Source organism: Amborella trichopoda, chromosome 5 (genome assembly GCF_054954075.1).
Source record: "Amborella trichopoda isolate Santa Cruz 75 chromosome 5, AtrichopodaSantaCruz75HAP2 v2.0, whole genome shotgun sequence".
In the NCBI taxonomy this organism is placed as follows: domain Eukaryota; kingdom Viridiplantae; phylum Streptophyta; class Magnoliopsida; order Amborellales; family Amborellaceae; genus Amborella; species Amborella trichopoda.
Window position 1 is genome coordinate 40,335,839 of NC_142340.1, and position 19,131 is coordinate 40,354,969.

At 36.3% G+C, this 19,131-nt stretch overlaps 1 long non-coding RNA gene and 2 pseudogenes across 2 annotated transcripts; 2 read left to right on the forward strand and 1 right to left on the reverse strand.

Moving 5' to 3' along the window:
• Positions 1 to 2,742: 2,742 nt before the first annotated feature.
• On the forward strand, positions 2,743 to 11,316 carry LOC18425024 (ABC transporter G family member 39-like; annotated as a pseudogene). The gene is made up of 18 exons (XR_016056290.1): positions 2,743 to 2,879; positions 3,005 to 3,081; positions 3,836 to 4,136; positions 4,800 to 5,081; positions 5,609 to 5,926; positions 6,376 to 6,527; positions 6,669 to 6,772; positions 6,860 to 6,994; positions 7,085 to 7,228; positions 7,298 to 7,467; positions 7,616 to 7,905; positions 8,216 to 8,506; positions 8,612 to 8,695; positions 8,823 to 8,956; positions 9,124 to 9,335; positions 9,548 to 9,719; positions 10,046 to 10,300; positions 10,920 to 11,316. The product of XR_016056290.1 is annotated as an ABC transporter G family member 39-like (transcript).
• On the reverse strand, positions 7,152 to 8,404 carry LOC148782093 (uncharacterized). The gene is made up of 2 exons (XR_016056291.1): positions 8,283 to 8,404; positions 7,152 to 7,891 (listed from the first exon to the last, which is right to left on the reverse strand). It is a non-coding gene; the product is annotated as an uncharacterized LOC148782093 (long non-coding RNA).
• Positions 11,317 to 16,967: 5,651 nt separating the features above from the next.
• On the forward strand, positions 16,968 to 17,510 carry LOC148782094 (secreted RxLR effector protein 161 pseudogene; annotated as a pseudogene).
• The last annotated feature ends 1,621 nt before the right edge of the window (positions 17,511 to 19,131 follow it).

The window sequence follows — 19,131 nt, forward strand, 5'->3', positions numbered from 1 at the left end:
TAAAATTAGGATTTCAAACTCTAAAAATAGTGTATATTGTAACAAATTTTCTAGATCATAAGTTTTGCCTTAAAAATAATTGTTAACAGATCCATACGATCTGTACCATTTTTTGAGTTTCAAAATTTATTGTCGGTGTTGGAAATTAATTTGCGAGTCATCATGGAGATTTCTATTGCCGGAAGTGCTTTATAATAAGGATTTGAAGTGAGGCTTTATTTGTTTTTATAAAGCCTAGGCATTATTAAAACTTCATCCTTCTTCTATGGTGAATGATATACTAATTAACTTCCCAATTTATAGGGATATATAGGAAAGTTTATATAAGGTTGTAACCTTATGTACAATTTAAGCCATCTATTTTATTTGAATTTTGAATATCTAAAATTTGTTTGAAAGTTAAATTTAGATCTTGAAAATCCAATAATTACAATTATATGAACTTCCAAAATCTAAAAATTGTGATATTCAGATTTTCAAAATTCAAAAATTACAAAAATCCAAAAATAGCAATTTTTGGATTTTTTAAAATCCAAAAACTACAATTGTTGGATTTTCAAAATCTAGAATTCAATCTTAGATAAAATATTCAGCTTTTCAGGATCTGACAATTGCGTATTCCTCCTGAGGATCATCTATTTTGGTTAAATTTTGATATTGAAAATCCAAAAATTTTTATGAGAAAAAAAAAAAAAAAACCCATCTACACTTCAAGATTTGAAAATCCACAATTTCAGACCATGAAGGTCTGATTTTTTGTTTTGTCAGATCCGAAAGATTAAAACAAGGGCAATTTTGGAATTTTTTTTGGGGCTCCCAGGAATAGGTATACATGTAAAATGTGAAAATATAACAAGTGAAAAAAATTTAGGTGATTTGTAATAAAGGTAAAACTAACTGATATATAGGTAGTTTTTTCTAGAAATTATATATTTCTACAAAATTATGTTGAAAATCCGCATAAATATAAAAAAAGGGAAAATTATGTAAATATCCAATTTTGTTTTCGTTATTACCAAAATAACTAATACTTTTTTTTATTACTCATATATCCGTTTTTTGGACTTCATAATTTTTTTTTTTTTTTAAAAATAAAACTACTTATTTTTGGTTTTTCAAAAAACTGAAATCAAGTCAATTTCGATTTAAAAAAAACCAAAAAATTTAAAATTTTGCCGGTCACAGTCTTGCGCCTCGCATGCTCAGTGTTGGTCACAGCGTCTCGGATAACCTTTTCAAAAAATATCTTCCAAACCCCGCAGGTTGCTTCATATATCAGACCGCTGATACGCTTCACCCCGCCCCTTCTTGCCAACCTACGAATAGCAAGCTTTGTGATGCCCTAAATGATGTCACGAGAACCTTCCTGTGACTGTTAACTCCTCTAACCCTTGCCTCTTTTTTCCAAACTCTTGAAAAAAATAAATTTTTTGTTTTTCAAAAACCAAAATTAGTCTTTTTGAAAAATCGAAAAGAGATGGTTTCATATTTTTTTAAAAAAATTGTTATAAAGTCCAAAAAACCGAATATATAAGTAATAACATAAAGTATTTGAAAGTTTTGTAATAAACTAAGAGAAAAAGTTTTTATAATGATGCAACTTTATAATGTAGAACTATAAATGCACCTAAAAAATCCATCGGAAAAGGTAGTTTTAATGTTGAAAAACCCTTTGATTGATCATCTCGACATCGAGATGCATGACCATGAAAAATAAAACGATTTTAAGTTTAAAAAATAGTGCATTTTACAACATATTATTTACATCGTCCATTTTCAAGATTTTTATATGTTTATAGATGTACTTTATTTTAATCATTTTTGAAATTTTAAATTTTATAATTAAAAATAAAAATAAATTTTAAAATAATCTTAAAAACATTTTACATCAAAATTATATACCATGATAAAATTTGAAGGTACTTCTTACCTCTACATCTTCGGAAGCATTCGTATGCCTACTACACTCTAAACTAAAACGGATATCTACGTAAATTTTTCCTTAAAAATAAAAAATAAAATAAAATAAAATAAAATGACGACAGGAACCGACCGGTTAAATCCGTGTCCAAATTGCAGAAAGCTTTTGGGGCTCTCCGTTAGTTGCGTCATGGTGGCGGGAAGCACCCATTTCAAAACCCTCTGTTTATCTCTCTCTAGAGTCTAGAGAGAGAGAGAGCTGGGGGTTATCTCCTGTGGCTTTCTTCTTATACATTATATATGTACTCCCATGCTTCTCTCTGTTAAAGGATCGACACCCAGTTCATTTTCCCCCCAGGATCCTCTCTCTCTCGCAGGTCCCCCATCTTTCTCTCTCTACATCATATCTCAAGCCTTGCTGTCGGACTGTAAGTAAAGAGACTCACTGTGTGGCTCTACAAAATTGAAGAGCGTCAATAAAATCATACTTTAATACGCTAATACGTCAGTGTGAGAAAAAAAAAAAATCTTTTTATATGGTTTTGGATTTGTTTGGGTAGTTTTAGGCAGTGATTTAATGGTGGAGAACTTGAAAAGAGCCATAAAACCCATAATTCCCTGGTTTTGAGCTGAACCCATATCATGGAATTCAGGATTGTGGGGCTAGAAAGTGAGGGGGAGAAGTTAATTCAGTGTTCTTTAATGAAAAATGAAAATTTTTCCTTTTTTTTGACAATAAAACATGAGCAGTTTTTCAGTATCCATAAACCGTATAAATCCCATTGCTTTACTCTGTTTTTTCTGTTGGAGAACAGGAGGAGAGAGTAAACTAGTGATTTTCTTGATGGTTTCAATGGATAACTCTGATCTTTACAAAGTGGGGAGCTTTATCGGGGAGATGACAGTGAGAGAAACTCTAGCTTTCTCTGCAAGATGCCAGGGTGTTGGGGCCCGTTATGGTGAGTAAATTCTCTATGGGGCCTTGAAGCTTGATAAATATAATGGTTGTTTTAGCAAAGTGAAATAGTGATGATAATTTATAAGACATTATGGACTAATCTATGTTATATCTAAATTGGTGCAGACCTGTGGACAGAGCTATCCAGGAGAGAGAAGGAAGCAAACATAAAACCTGATCCTGATCTCAATATTTTCATGAAGGTAAACACATTGGGAACACTTTAGGTTTTCGATAATTGGTTCTTCTTCTTTCATCTTTTTATTTTTATTTTCTGTTGGGAGGGTGGGATGGTTTGGAAGGTGAGTGAAAATTCTGGGATTTCTAAAATATAGTCTTGGGCTTTATTTTCTCATAGAGATGGCCTCCTTTTATGCCGAAGAATGCATATGGAGAACTCTCTCTCTCTCTCTCTCTCTCTCTCTCTCTCTCTCTCTCTCTCTCTCTCTCAAGTTATTAAGTTTGGAAGTATGTGCTGACACCATGGTGAGGAATGAAATGATGTGAGGAATCTCACGAGGGCAGAAGAAGCGGGTCACAACAGGTGACTGAAAATAACAAAAAGGAAATTCTATATTTGCACTCAAAATTCTGTCCAATACATGATTTTCCCAAGTTCAAAAAATTTGAATTTCATAAAACCACATATCCATATTTCATTCACAATACTGCTTCAAAATCAGTTCCAAATTGAAGCAGTAAAGTCAGTGGCTAACTAGCAAAAGATGCTTCTCATATGATTACTGTATGACATCTGCTTGGTCCAATTTCTAAAAGGAAAAGCTCTATATATATCCTCTTTCACTGTCACTGTTCTTTTTTAAAGGTGAATTTGAGATATCTATTGGAATTAACCAAGTGGAATTGAAAGGAGTTTCTCATTTAGTATTTGATACTAATTACAGGTTCGGATGATATACATGATTATAACTGAAAGCTTAATCATAATTTTAACAGGGGAGATGGTTGTTGGGCCATCTAGGTCTCTCTTCATGGATGAAATATCCACTGGTCTAGACAGCTCCACTACTTATCGAATAGTGAACTCTATCAGGCAAACAGTTCACATACTGAAGAAACCATCTGTTATATCCCTGTTGCAGCCAGCTCCTGAGACCTATGACCTCTTCGATGATATAATCCTTCTCTCAGATGGTCAGATTGTGTATCAGGGCCTCAAGAATACATACTGGAATTTTTTGAAAACATGAGATTCAAATGCCCGGAGAGGAAAGCAGTCGCAGACTTCTTGCAGGAAGTGAGTAGCCCCAATTGAGCTCCTTAGTTCTTTAAAACTGAACCACAAATTTCAAATAATGTACATTAAGTTATCAGTTTTTCATAATTGTTATCCACAATGATTGTGATAAGCTTGCCTCTATCATAAGTATGCAAGATTGTTTTCAGAAATTTTACTTAAAAGAGATTATGAGAAGCTTCACTATGCATGATTCTTTGAAAAATCAAAGTTACATTCCTCAAAAGTCAAATATAATTTCAGATAGTCTTAGTTTGAGCAAATAGCTCCTCCCAAATTTGTTCTTTGTCAATAGAAGTGAATTGACCCAACTGATCTCCTTAATTCTTCAAAAATGGGGGGGTGGGGGGGAAAATCAGATTCTTCAATGAACGGATGGTTTTTCAGAAATTTCCTTGCAAAATGATAGTCAGAAACTTAAGAATACATAATTCTAATTTGAATTAAAAATTTGGATTGTCATGCTTTGAGCATATGGATCTTTCACTTGAGGATATTATAGGATCATGCCTAACTCTTAAATGTTGAATAAAAGATATTTAAGATAGTTGTGCTTTGAGCAAATGTCTTTTCTTATGTTTGAGGCTTTTTCAATAGAACTACAGAATAAAGTTGTCATTATATAACAGCAAGCCTAAAATGGATTTGTATACGAATTACCAGGTTACATCAAGGAAAGATCAAGGCCAGTATTGGTTTCACAAAGATGAGCTTTACAGATTTGTTCCCGTCAAGGAATTTGCAGAGGCATCCCAATCATTTCATGCAGGAAGAAGAATACAAGATGAATTGGCCACCCCATTTGACAAGCGTAAGAGCCACCCTGCTGCCCATATGACTTCTCGATATGGTGTCAACAGCATGGAGCTTTTGAAAGCATGCTTTGCAAGGGAACTGTTATTGATGACGAGGAACTCATTCGTATATATCTTCAAAACTTTGCAAGTGAGTACCATGAATGGTTTTTGGGCAATTTCCCCAGGTCCTTTAGGCAATATTTTTGGTCTACTACCTGAAAAAAGAAATACCAAAAGAGATAACAAAACTTCACTGCTAGTAACCCCATATTTTTCAGAAAACACCTCAAAAGAAAATTGTAAGGAAAAAAGAAAAAAAATAAATAAAGAGACAATTTCCTGAATTTTCTGAAAAATTCCCCTTGTTAAAGTTTTCCATGGAAATTTTGAAAAATGGTCCTATGTTTGAATATAGAAGTTCACAATTTACATAGCAGGACGTGATTAAATTATGCAAAAAAGTAACCTAAAAAACCATGCAGTAAAAAACTAAGTTTCTTTTTCCCTGTCAATTTTCTAGTTATTTCAAGAATTATTTTTTCAACAGATTGTCCAACAACTTCCCTATGGAAAACCAAACATTTTGAGGATATCCTGAGACATCACTTCCCTTTCAGTTATGAGTACGAATCCTAATTCATGCCTTAAAATATTATTTCTTTCTGTTTTTCGCAGCTTACAGTGGTCATATTCATCACAATGACATTGTTCCTGAGCACTGAAATGCATCGGAACACAGTGGAAGATAGAGGAATCTATCTAGGAGCCTTGTTTTATGGGCTCGTTTCAAGTGATGTTCAATGGGTTGCCTGAGATCTCAATGACCATTGCAAAGCTCCCTGTCTTCTATAAGCCAAGAGACCTTCTTTTCTACCCTGCCTGGGCCTATGCATTACCAAAATGGATAACCAAGATCCCCATCTCATTTTTGGAAGTTGGTGTATGGGTTTTCACAACTTACTATGTGGTGGGCTTCGACCCAAATGTTGGAAGGTCAGAAAGTACTCTGAACTAACTTTTATTTCCCTTGTTTCATTTGACCATTCGAGAAGTTTTAAAATGGGAATGGGAAAAGTAAAACACCACTTATCAGCAATTACGAAGCACCGTATTCCATTGAAGGTGGTTTAGCAATTCCAAGGATTCGGGTTTATGATCTTAAAGTACCCTATTGTATGCCACCTTCTTCCTTTAACCAAATTTGCTAGGAGGGCCTCCACTCTTATTAATAGAAGTAAAGGTTATATGTCTAAAGACCAAGAGAAGAAATAGGATTAGTTAGAAGTCTCGATTGCTTCAGTCCTTATATAAACAAAAAAAGACATAGGTATCACAAATATGTCTTTCTCGAACCTAGATGGATATCAGTCATTGCCTTTTCAAAATATATTCATAAAAAATAAGATGCGTACTAAAGCGCTATTTCAATGCTCAATTTGCAGGATGTTTCGGCAGTACCTGCTTCTCTTTCTGGTAAACCAGTTGGCATCTGGACTTTTCAGATTAGTGGGTCGCGACATGATCATTGCAATGACATTTGCATTCTTTGCTGTTATCATTTTCATGGTTCTTGGTGGTTTCATTCTATCTCGAGGTAAATCCTTAAAATGAAACTTATTCTGCAAGGTTTGTTTCTTTATACTTCATTTACGAATATGGACGTGGAAACCGTGATAAATTCTCTTATGGATATTTGTGACATGACTTTGAACCTTCTTCTTGCTTTCATTAACAGAGCAGGTTAAGAAGTGGTGGATATGGGGCTATTGGATATCACCTATGATGTATGGGCAGAATGCGCTTGCGGTGAATGAATTCCTCGGAAGAAGTTGGCGGGAAGTGAGAGTCACTCTCTAAACATATCCTTTGGTACGTGCAGATTTACCATATCCTATTGAAAACCTTATCTTTGAAAATCTTTTACAGGTTCCTGAAAGGTCATCAGAAACACTGGGAGTGATAGTGTTGAAGTCTCGTGGTACTGGATTGGAGTAGGTGCAATTGTTGGTTACATTATCCTCTTCAATGGCCTCTTCACCTTGGCTCTCACATATCTTAAACGTGAGTGTAATGAAAATTTTTCACGCTATAAAAATGTGTTTTCTTTCTTAAGGACCCCATCTGAGAACCATTTGGCTTAACCATATGCAGCATTTGGTAAATCCCATGCAAACATATCTGAAGAAGAATTGAATGAAAGACATATAAACAGGACAGGTGAAGAGGTCTTTGTGGAATTATCATCTCTGCCATCTTCTAAACAAAAGGCCTCTATTGCACATGCTAATATTGAAGGTACACACTTCAACAATATTCACAAATTGTTGAAGGCAACGGATTTCAATTAATGATGATTCATGTTAGTTGCAGGAAGCAACAATGAAAACAGCAAAAGTGGCATGTCGTACAATTCAATGACAGATCAGTCAGATGCCATGGCTTCTGGTCAAGAGAGGATGAAAGGCATGGTTCTTCCATTTACTCCTCTCTCACTCGCCTTCGACAATATCAGATACTCTGTGGATATGCCACTGGTAAAATGTGCTGTCCTCTTTCTCTTTTTATAATCAAATCAAAATGACTATCCTTATTAAGAATCCCATGTATTCTGAACAAGTATCAAAACTCTCAATGTGGACTTCATTTATTTTCACTAACTCTGACAATTTATTTCTTTTGCAGGAAATGAAAACTGAAGATGTGACAGAAGATCGTCTACTACTCAAGGGTTGGGACAATTAGGCCGGGAGTTCTGACTGCTGTAATGGGTGTTAGCGGAGCAGGTAAAACAACATTGATGGATGTTTTAGCTGGAAGAAAAACAGGTGGCCATATTGATGGAACCATCAATGTCTCTGGCTATCCAAAGAAGCAAGAGACATTTGCCCATTCTCCTCAAGTGACTGTATGTGTCTCTTCTTTACTCTGCCTGGCGTCGGCTCCCAGCTGATGTAATCTCTGATACAAGAAAGGTAAGAAGGCATATAAATTTACACTTTTGGTCTATTTACAAACTCTTTCTTTAATCTCTCTTTATCTCCATCTCTCTCTCTCTCTCTCTCTCTCTCTCTCTCTCTCTCTCACACACACACACACACACACACACACACACATTCTCTCTTTCCAGTTTTCATTTTCTTTAATCCATTGATCCTAACTAGTCTATTGACTCTCTTTTCAACTGGCAAATGGAACACCATAGTAGGCTTGAAAATCTGACATTCAATAAATAGAGAACACAGATATTTAGCGCATCCAATTGATATTAGCTTCTTTTTACAGATGTTTGTTGAGGAAGTCATGGAGCTCGTGGAGCTGAAATCAATAAGGAATGCTCTAGTTGGGTTACCTGGAGTGAATGAGCTCTTGACTGAACAAAGAAAGAGGCTCACCATCGCTGTGGAGCTTGTTGCCAATACCTCCATTATTTTTATGGATGAGCCAACATCTGGTCTAGATGCAAGGGCTGCTGCAATTGTGATGAGAACAGTTAGGAAGACAGTTGATACTGGAAGAACTGTCATGTGCACAATCCAGCAGCCAAGCATTGATATATTTGAGGCCTTTGATGAGGTCAGAGTGAACAAAACTTAAATTGGTTTTTCATTTTTAAATAAAAAGTTGGTTTTGTATTTTCTGCTGTTTCATATGATTTAATGAGGTTAATTTGGATTCCAGCTCTTCCTCATGAAGAGGGGTGGTGAGGCAATATACGTCGGCCCGCTTGGTTCCCATTCTCACCATCTCATCGAGTACTTTGAGGTGAGGCCAAATAAGATAACAATTTTCAAGAATCTTGGCAACAATGCACACACACTTGCACACACACAACACACACACAAACAGATATATGTATACAATCATCTGATTTGAGCAATAACTTGTGTAGGGAATCAATGGAGTCAGCAAGATAAAAGAAGGTTACAATCCTGCAGCATGGGTGCTTGAGGCCACATCTGAGGCACAAGAAGATATGCTAGGGGTCCATTTTTCTGAAATATACAAGAATTCTGATTTATATCGGTAGATAGAGACACCCCGCTGTGATTATGCTTCTGATTTTGTTTGGACAGAACTCAGACTCTCTTAATTCAACAAGTAGGTTTCATTTTTACAGGGTGAGTTATATATGCGGTTTGTATCCAATTCATTATACCTGATTTCCTCCTGGAATGGTATTTTAACGGGAGAAACAAGGAACTGGTAAAAGAACTGAGCTCACCAACCCCAGGCTCAAAAGACCTCCGTTTCCCGACTCAGTATTCTCAGCCATACCTCACGCAATGCCTGGCTTGCTTATGGAAGCAGCACTGGTGATATTGGCGCAAGTCGTGCGATTCTTCTTTAGCTTCTTCATAGCACTATTGTTTGGAACCATATTTTGGGATCTCGGCTCAAAAAGGCAGGAATCTCGTCTAAGAGATGTGAACTTTATGTTTCACATAAGCACACGTGCACACACATGCTTGCTCACATGCAAACATACAGAGAGAGAGAGAGAGAGAGAGATAGAGAGATTACTGGATTTTTCCACCTTTTGGAATTTGGTGAATCTTATAGTTAGTACATGAATAGTACGAATAACTGAATTGGTTTACACGATGCAACGTGCAGGAGTAAGCGGCAAGATCTCTTCAATGCAATAGGTTCGATGTATAATTCTGTTCTATTCATAGGAGTTAATTATGCCTCCTCTGTTCAGCCAGTTGTAGCAATTGAGAGAGCTGTTTTCTACAGAGAAAGGGCAGCAGGAATGTATTCAGCTTTACCATATGCTTTTGCACAGGTTGGCGAATCATCTTAGTCACAAACAAATAATATGCTCTAAAAAAAGATACATATTTCAGGGAAATATGTGAAAATTTGGTAAGAACACTAATCCGAACATTCTTTTAAACTCAAATTTGCTCCATCTCACACTTGCAGGCTTCATAAACAAGAGGAGCTTATTTTGTCACAGATGGAGCTAACAAAACTATAATTGGTGTGATATACTGATTTTCACACACTTGAAACACTTTTTATGTAACTAGAGGTCATCATCTCAGATATAGAGATTACTCTCTCACTAAAACACTCGTGCTTTCTCGTAGAGAAGAACTTCGTGTGCAGGTCGTTATAGAGATCCCATACGTATTGATTTAGGCACTGCCCCATGGGGTGATCGTGTATGGAATGATAACATTTGAATGGACAGCTGCCAAACTCTTCTGGTATATGTTTTTCATGTTCTTCTCACTGCTATCCTACACGTACTATGGTATGATGACTGTAGCCATGACTCCTAACCAAAGCATTGCGGCCATTGTTTCGGGAGCCTTTAATACAATATGGAACCTCTTCTCTGGCTTCTTGATTCCTAGACCAGTATGTCCTGTAACCATTTCTCTCTCATTGCTATTAGTGTTATTCTCTTTAATCATTTCTCTCACATGTGTAATTAATGTTCAAAATAGACAAAATGATTGCTAGTATTTTCAGAATTGCATAGGGTGTAATTAGAAAGATTTTTGAAGAAAACTTATCAGTTTGCCTATTGGTCTTTTGGGTCACTATGATGATTGATTATTCTGTTGTTGGGTTTGCGAGGTCTTCTTGATTGAATTGATGATTTAACTGATAAATTGGTTTCTTAGATTGATCTGAATTGAATTAGCAAATGCTCAAATTTTCTATGAATAAGTAAAGAAACATAAAAGAAAAGGACATGGAAAGAATCAAAGAATGAAAGCTAAAACAGTAGGAAAAATCCGAAGAAGAACGTCGGCAAATTGGGATTTTGATGTAACAAGTTAAGGACCATAATTGCAATTGCCTGAAATTGCCGTGGGTTTTTTACCACGTTCATCTTCCATGAAACTATAAAAGTTTTTTAGCTGACAAAATCTATGCCTTATGAAATGGGTCTAAAAATGGTCCCACATTGCCTCAGCTTGCTTCTCTCTCTCTCTCTCTCTCTGAGTTCTGCTTATCTCTTTGATTGTAGAGTATGCCTGCATGGTGGAGATGGTATGCCCAGTAGCATGGACCTTGTATGGCCTGGTTGCTTCTCAATTTGGAGATGTTCATGGCCATTTAGAAGTTGAGGATGGTTCACTTCAGTCCCAAACAGTGGCTGGATTTTTGAATGACTATTTCGGATTCAAACATGACTTTTTGGGTGTAGTTGCAGCTCTGGTAGTGGCGTTCCCGGTGCTCTTTGCGTGCATCATTGCTTTCTCAATCAAGGTGCTCAATTTCCAGAATGCCTTCTAAAGCATATCGTCTGATAAACCAACACCCAAATGAAAGGATATTGTTTTTTTCTTTATTTCTCTTTTTTTTTTTTGTTAAATTGCTAAAGTGTATTTTCTAAAAAGTATATTAGTTTTATATTATTTTATCACCGGTGATGTAATAAGGTTGCACTTGTAAGTTTGTGTAATATGAAGTTATAAAATTACTAGGTGGTTGGCCATTATTGTAGCAAGGGGTAGTTATAGTAGGAAATATGAGTGTAAACACCTCTATTTAAAGATAGGTATGTGGTGAGAAAATTGGGTCACATGTGTTAAGCTTAATCTTATGTGTTGAGATTATAATGCTTTTGTGTACCTTTGGGTTACATGTGTTAAGGTTAATCTTGTTAGTTGATATTGTAATGCTTTTGTGTACCTCATGGTTTTTTTTAATGAAAATTTTCTTCCACTTTATCTGTTTTTCTTCTTTCTATTTGCTAGAGAGAAGTTGCTGGACTGAAATACTTGTTGGTGTATATGCGAGTAGAAGAAGAAAATAAACGGATGCCCTTGTGTATTTGCCACTATGTAATATAACTTCTAAAAGACAAAAATGATATAAATGTCCCTAGGTAAAGATATTACAACAATAAAATAAGGACCCGGTTTCTATGCAGCCAAGCCCGTATATGTAGAAATGCGGGCCTATTAATAAATCTATTTTTGAGATGGATTTTTGGATATAATTTTTAAGAATATGTAATCTCTAACATGGAGATCATGAATATAAAAAAATAAGTAAATAAAAAAACTAGAAATAATAATTTTAGTAAGAAAACAATTAGACAGTTAGTTTCTATTGTTTTTTGATTGAATACCTATTGGGAGGTGATGCCAAATCACCACCCATGAGGTATTTCTCACTATGGTGAGAGGTATTTATGTAACTAAAAGGAAGCTTTTTTAGTAGAGGCTCATAAAAGGTTTTTCTAGAGAGAAAAACATAGAGGAAAAGGGGGTAAACTCTTTTGTAGAGGAAAAGGGAGCTTGTAGAGAAGATTGGGGGTTGGAAATTTGGGGTTTTGCAACAAAACCATAACACCACCATTTGGGGCTCATCTTGTGCCACAAGACTGGATATCACGTATGCGATTGGCGTTTTAAGTCAGTTTATGGCAAACCTTGAAAAAATTCATTGGGAAGCAACAAAATGTATGCTTCGGTACTTGAGAGGTACAACTAGTTATGCAATCACATTTGGCAATGGCTCAATCCCAATACAAGGTTTTGTGAATGCAATTTTGCCGGTGATCTTGATAGAGGTAAGTCGACTACCACATTTGTTTTTTGATTTGCAAATGGATCGGTTAATTGGATGTCAAGGCTCCAAGACACGGTAGCATTGTCAACTACTGAAGCCGAGTATATGGTGGCAACGGAGGCATCAAAAGAAGTTGTGTGGCTTCAAGGGTTGATAGGTAAGATGGGCATTATGTGTAAGCCCATGGAACTATTTTATGACAATATGAGTGTTATCCATTTGGTCAAAAACCTGGTACACCACGTGAGGTCAAGGCACATATTGGTTCAATATCACTATATCTGGCAAGTTGTTGAAGATAGAAGAGTTCGATTGGTCAATATTATGACCGATGACAACCTTGCAGATATGCTTACAAAAACCATCCAAGTAGAGAAGTTAGAATGGAGCTTAATTTCTCTAGGTTTCAAGAAAGAAATGAAGTGATGGATTGGCAAAACAAGGGTGTGATTTTGCATTAAGGTAGAGATTGTTGGGAGGTAATGCCAAATCACCACTCCATGTGGTATTTCTCACTATGGTGAGGGGTATTTTTGTCACTAAAAGAAAGCTCTTTTAGTGGAGGCTAATAAAAGGTTTTTCTAGAGAGAGAAATGTAGAGGAAAAGGGGGTGAACTCTTTTGTAGAGAAAATGGAGCTCGTAGAGAAGATTGGAGGTTGGAAATTGGGGTTATGCAACAAAACCCTAGCACCACCATTTAAGGCTCATTTTGGGCCATTTTGTCGGCATTTCTTCGCAGCATCGGTGAATCAAAGAAAACAGTCGATTGTAGGTGGTTTTGTGGTAGGAAGTTCTTTGTTTGAGCATTCCTTGATATTATATGAGGTAACTCTACATAATCCCAATCTTGTAAGTTTTTGTCTTGATTGTGAATACACCTTTGCCATGTTGCCCGTGGACATAGCCCATTTTGGGTGAACTATGCATATGGTCCCCTTCTATTTTCATTTGTGTTGTGCTTTGAAGATTTATCATATTGCTTGTTTTATTGCTGTTATATTTTTCCCAATTATATTGTGCCTGTTATTGCATCTTGGCATATTATTTGAGTATTAAAATCATTGTGGTGGAGTGCTCACCACATCTAGTGGGATTTGAGATATCCCAATTTGCTTAAAAGGGGTCATTGGGTTATCTCGATTTTACAACAACTGGTATCAGAGCTCAAGGAATTAGTGTAGTATTTTTTGAAAATTGACATGTCACAAGTTTGTGGTGTAGAAGTTTAATGGGAAAGATAATTTTGAAATTTGAAAATTAAAAATGCAAGATTTATTGGTACATCAAGAGCAACACAAAGCATTACTTGGAAAGGATAAGAAACCGGTAAGTATGACCGATGATGATTGGGACAAACTTGATATGAAGGGATGGGCCACTATTCGCTTGTGTTTAGCGAATGAGATTTTGTTTGGCAAAATATTTGTGGGAAGAATTGGAAAGTTTGTATCAAACAAAATCTCTCACAAACCGAATTTTCTTAAAAAGAAAATTGTATAACCTTGAAAATGAAAGAATGTGCAAATGTGTCGCAGCACTTGAATAAGTTTAATATCCTCATTTGTCAATTTAGAGAGTATTGGTGTGAGAATGGATGATGAAGATAAAGAGGTAACCTTGTTACCACATTAAGCTGTAGTAAAGAGGATTCACTTGATTTGAGCTCGGTGTGTAGTACCCTACTTGCCGATGAACTTCAAAAGAAGGCGTCTTTGGGAAGTTCGGTAGAATCGAAGACAAAAGCTTTTGTGGCAAGAGGTCAATCAAATGAACGGGGTGATTCGTCGAGGAATCATTTAAGAAGTAATTTAAGATTTAGATCAAAATCTAGAGGGCCCAATAACAAGAATGTGTATTGGCATTGTGGAAAGCTCGGTCATATAAGGAAGAATTGTTTTAAAAGAAATGGAGTGAATTTTTCCAAAACTCCTAATACGAGAAATGAAAAACCAAGTGAATCCAAGAATGAAGCAAGTCAAGTTGAAGAGTCTACATCCGGGTTCATTGAAGATGAAGTATTGATGATGACATATAATTCAATATTCTATCAAAATTGGATGCTTGATAGTGGAACCACCCATCACATGTGCCCCCATAGATCATGATTTGACTCATATGAGTCATGTGAATGAGGATCGGTATCCATGGAAAATAATTCCATTAGCAAGGTGGTTGGAATGAATTTGGTTCACTTAAAGATGTTTGATGGTATTATTCGGGTAATTAAGGATGTTAAGTATGTGACGGAACTAAAAAAGAGCTTGATTTTCCTCTCTTCTCTATATTCAAAAGGTTATGGGTTCACCAGTCAAGGTGGAGTAATCAAAGTATAAAAAAGGGCTCTAATTGTGATGAAATGAGTCTTAGTTTTAAGCTTGTATAAGTTATTGGGAAGCACAATAATAACTGATGAAGTGAATTCCGTGTTCGAAGGTGAGGAAGTTCCATTTCGCCTATGGCATAGAAGATTGGGGCATATGAGTGATAAAGGTATGGATGTCTTGATGAAGATGAATTTTATTTCTATACTTAAAATTGATGGATCCGAATTTTATGAGCATTGTGTCTATGAGAAACAACATAGACAACCTTTTAAGGCCGGGAAGCATACAAACAAGTGCAAACTTGATTACATTCACTCGGAGGTATGGGGCCCTTCACCAACTACATCTTATGGAAGTGCATTATATTTTGTTTCATTTGTTGATGACTTCTCAAGAAAAGTATGGATCAAAACTCTCAAGTCCAAAAGTGATGTGTTTTGTGCATTCAAGAATTTTAAAGCCAAAATTGAAAAATCTACAGGGCATCTTATCAAAGTTCTGCGGATCGGTAATGGTGGAGAGTTTGTATCAAAGGAGTTCGAAAATTTTTGCAAAGCCGAAGGAATTACTAGGCATTACACAAATGCCTACAATCGTCAATAAAATGCTGTGGCCGAGAGGATGAATCACACTTTGATGGAGCGTGCGAGGTGCATGTTAAGCAATGCTAGCCTAGAACAAGAATTATGGGCTGAAGCCATATCAATGACTTGTTATCTTATCAACTGATCACCTTCGGTAGTATTGGGAAGTAAAAGTCCTAATGAGGTATGGTATGGAACTCTGAGTGACTACTCCGATTTGAAAATTTTTTATTGTGATGCATATGCACTTATTCTAAGTTGCTAAGGGAACAAGTTGGATCCAAGGTCAAAGAAGTGCATCTTTGTGGGTTATAGCAAAGGTTTGAAGGGGTACCGATTATGCGATCCAAGTATCCGAAAAATAATTACTAGTCATGATGTATATTTTGATGAATCCAAGGTATTGGTAAAAGGGATTATGGTAAAAGACAATGGCCAAAAAGTGCAACAAGAGAGCCAAAAATTTCAAGGCAACCCTGAAATACTTCCACCAAATACAATTATGCATTATAAGAATAGATCCATTGGTCATAGTGAAGAGCATGAAGGACTAGGAAGTTAAGATGAAGAACCACATGGCCATCATGATGAAGTTGTGCCTTTGGCACAAAGGCGCTTTACTAGAGAAACTTGTGCACTCGGGTGGCACAAAGATTATGTGGACCCAAATACTTTGCATGCTTTGATAGTTGAAAATGAAGAGCCAACATCATTCCATGAAGCCTTTGATAGCAATGGTACCGAGCATTGGAAAAGAGCTATGAAAGATGAGATATAGGCCATTCAAAAAAAAAAAACTTGAGATTTGGTGGAGCTACCAAAAGGTAGAAAGGCCGTTGGTTGTAAATGGGTGTTCAAGATAAAGAAGGGGTTTGATGGCAAGCTTGAAAGATATAGAGCGAGATTGGTGGCAAAAGATTTTTCGCAAAAGGAAGGGATTGACTTTGATGAAATTTTTGCACCGATAGTCAAATTGGTCTTAATTTCTTGGTGCTTGGGTTAGTTGTTATGCATGATTTAAAGCTTGACCAAATGGATGTGAAGACATCTTTTTTGCATAGAGAACTTGAAGATGAAGTGTACATGCAACAACCATAAGGCTTCATAGAGAAAGGCAAAGAAGGACTTGTATGCAAACTGAAGAAGTCCTTGTATGGGCTCAAGTAAGCATCAAGACAATGGTACAAAACATTTGATATGTTTATGTTGAGCCTTGGGTACACAAGAAGTAAGTATGACCATTGCACCTATTTAAAGTTCTTTGATGACAGTACATACTTGATTTTAGTCTTATATGTGTATGACATGCTTTTGGTGTGCAAAGATAAGACAAAAATTGATGAGCTCAAGACTTCTTTGAGCAAAAGACTTGAGATGAAGGATCTCAGGCCGGCAAAGAAAATCCTTGGGATTGAAATTGAAAGGGATAGACAAAATGGAATTTCGTCATTATCTCAAAAGGGTTACATAGAAAGGGTTCTTGAAAATTTGGCATAAAAGATGCCAAGCCGGTAAAGACACCCCTCGTGCCTCACTTCAAATTGTCTTCAATACAAAGTCCGAAGACAGAAGAAGAAAGAATAAGCATGGCTAAGATTCCTTATGCAAATGCGATTGGAAGTTCAATGTTTGCCATGGTATGTACAAGACATAATATCGCGCATGCGGTTAGAGTTCTAAGTCGATTTATTGCAAACCCCGGAAAAGTTCATTGGGAAGAAAAAAAATGGGTGCTTCGGTACTTAAGAGATACAACTAGTTATGGAATCATATTTGGCAATGGCTCAATCCCAATAAAAGGGTTTGTAGATGCAAATTTTACCGGTGATCTTGATAGAGGTAGGTCAACTATCGCATTTGTTTTTCGGTTTGCAAATGAACTGGTTAGTTGGGTGTCAAGGCTCCAAGACACGATAACATTGTCAACTATCGAAGCCGAGTACATGGCGGCAACAGAGGCATCAAAAGAAGTTGTGTGGCTTCAAGGGTTGATATGTGAGATGGGCTTTATGTGCAAGCCCATGGAATTATTTTATGACAATATGAGTGCTATCGGCCAAGAACCCGATTCACCAAAGGAGGTCAATGCACATATTGATTCAGTATCACTATATTCGACAAGTTATTGAAGATAGAAGAGTTCGATTGGTCAAGATCAAGACTGATGACAACCTTGCGGATATGCTTATAAAGACCATCCAAGTAGAGAAGTTAAAATAAAGCCTAACTTCTCTGGGTTTCAAGAAAGAAAAGAAGTGGTGGATTGACAAGGCAATAGTGTGATTTTGCATCGAAGTGGAGATTGTTTGGAGGTGATATCAAATCACTACACCATGTGGTATTTCTCACTATGGTGATGGGTATTTTTGTCACAAAAATGAAGCTTTTTTAGTGGAGGCTCATAAAACGTTTTTCTAGAGAGAGAAACGTAGAGGACAAAGGGGTGAACTTTTTGTAGAGAAAAGGGAGCTTGTAGAGAAGATTGAGGGTTGGAAATTCGGGGTTTTGCAACAAAACCCTTGCACCACCATTTGGGACTTATCTTGGGTCATTTTGTCGACATTTTTTCGCGGCATCGATGAATCGAAGAAATGAGTCGATTGTAGTTGGTTTTGTGGGTAGGAAGTTATTTGTTTGAGCATTCCTTGAGATTGTATGAGGTAACTCTACATAACCCCAATCGTCTAAGTTTTCCTCTTGATAGTGAATACACATTTGCCGTGTTGCCCGTGGACGTAGCCCATTTTGGGTGAACCACATATATGTGTGTGTCCCTCTCTATTTTCATTTGTATTGTGCTTTGAAGATATCACGTATTGCTTGTTTTATTGTTGTTATATTTTTCCCAATTATATTACACTTGTTATTGCATCTTTGGCATATTATTTGAGTGTTGAAATCATTGTGGTGGAGTGCTCACCACATCTAGTGGGATTTGAGATATCTCGATTTGCTCAAAAGGGGTGATTGTGTTATCCCGATTTTACAACAATACCTACTTGCATCCATCTTTAAGGTGGATGCTTTACACTTTTTGGACCGTATATATAGTCACCCGCATGAAACAATTTTCCATAAAATAAAATACCAAAGTTAAAAACTTTAAAACACTTCCCCTTGAGCTAAAGATATGTGTGTATTTAGTTTGTCCCTCAAGAATTCAAAAAGATCGTTGGGAAGATATGTAGTATATGTGCTACCTGTAGCTCTTAAGGAACTTCATTCACTAACAATCTTTTGATATGGTATTCTTCCACGGATAAAACTCCGTTCTGCATCAATGTGCTCTCTTCTTGCAGGCTAGAATGGATTAGTAGATTGCTTGAAAGAACCTTGATTATTGCACAATAAAATGAGTGATCACTTGAAGTTTGCTCCAACATCATGTAGAATGCACTGGATACCAATGTTGTCAAATTCGCTTTTGGAGGCTTCTTCAGTTTGTTGAGAAAATGAAACAATTCGGTGCTTCGACCGATTTGGGGGAAGATTTCGAACTTTTTTTAAAAAAATTAGTATAAATAAATTTAATATTTATATATAAAATATATACAAATAATGAAAAATAAAAAATAAAAAAAATACATTTATATATCTATTTCTTTGCTTGGCCGAGGTAGACTCGAAGCATACCCAAAGCAGTCCAAATCTGAACGAAGCAACCCAAAGCGGTCCGAATCTGACCGAAGTGGCAGCCCCAGGGTTCTCTTCTCTTCAATTTATGCCTAAAATCCGAAGGCTTCGACCTCT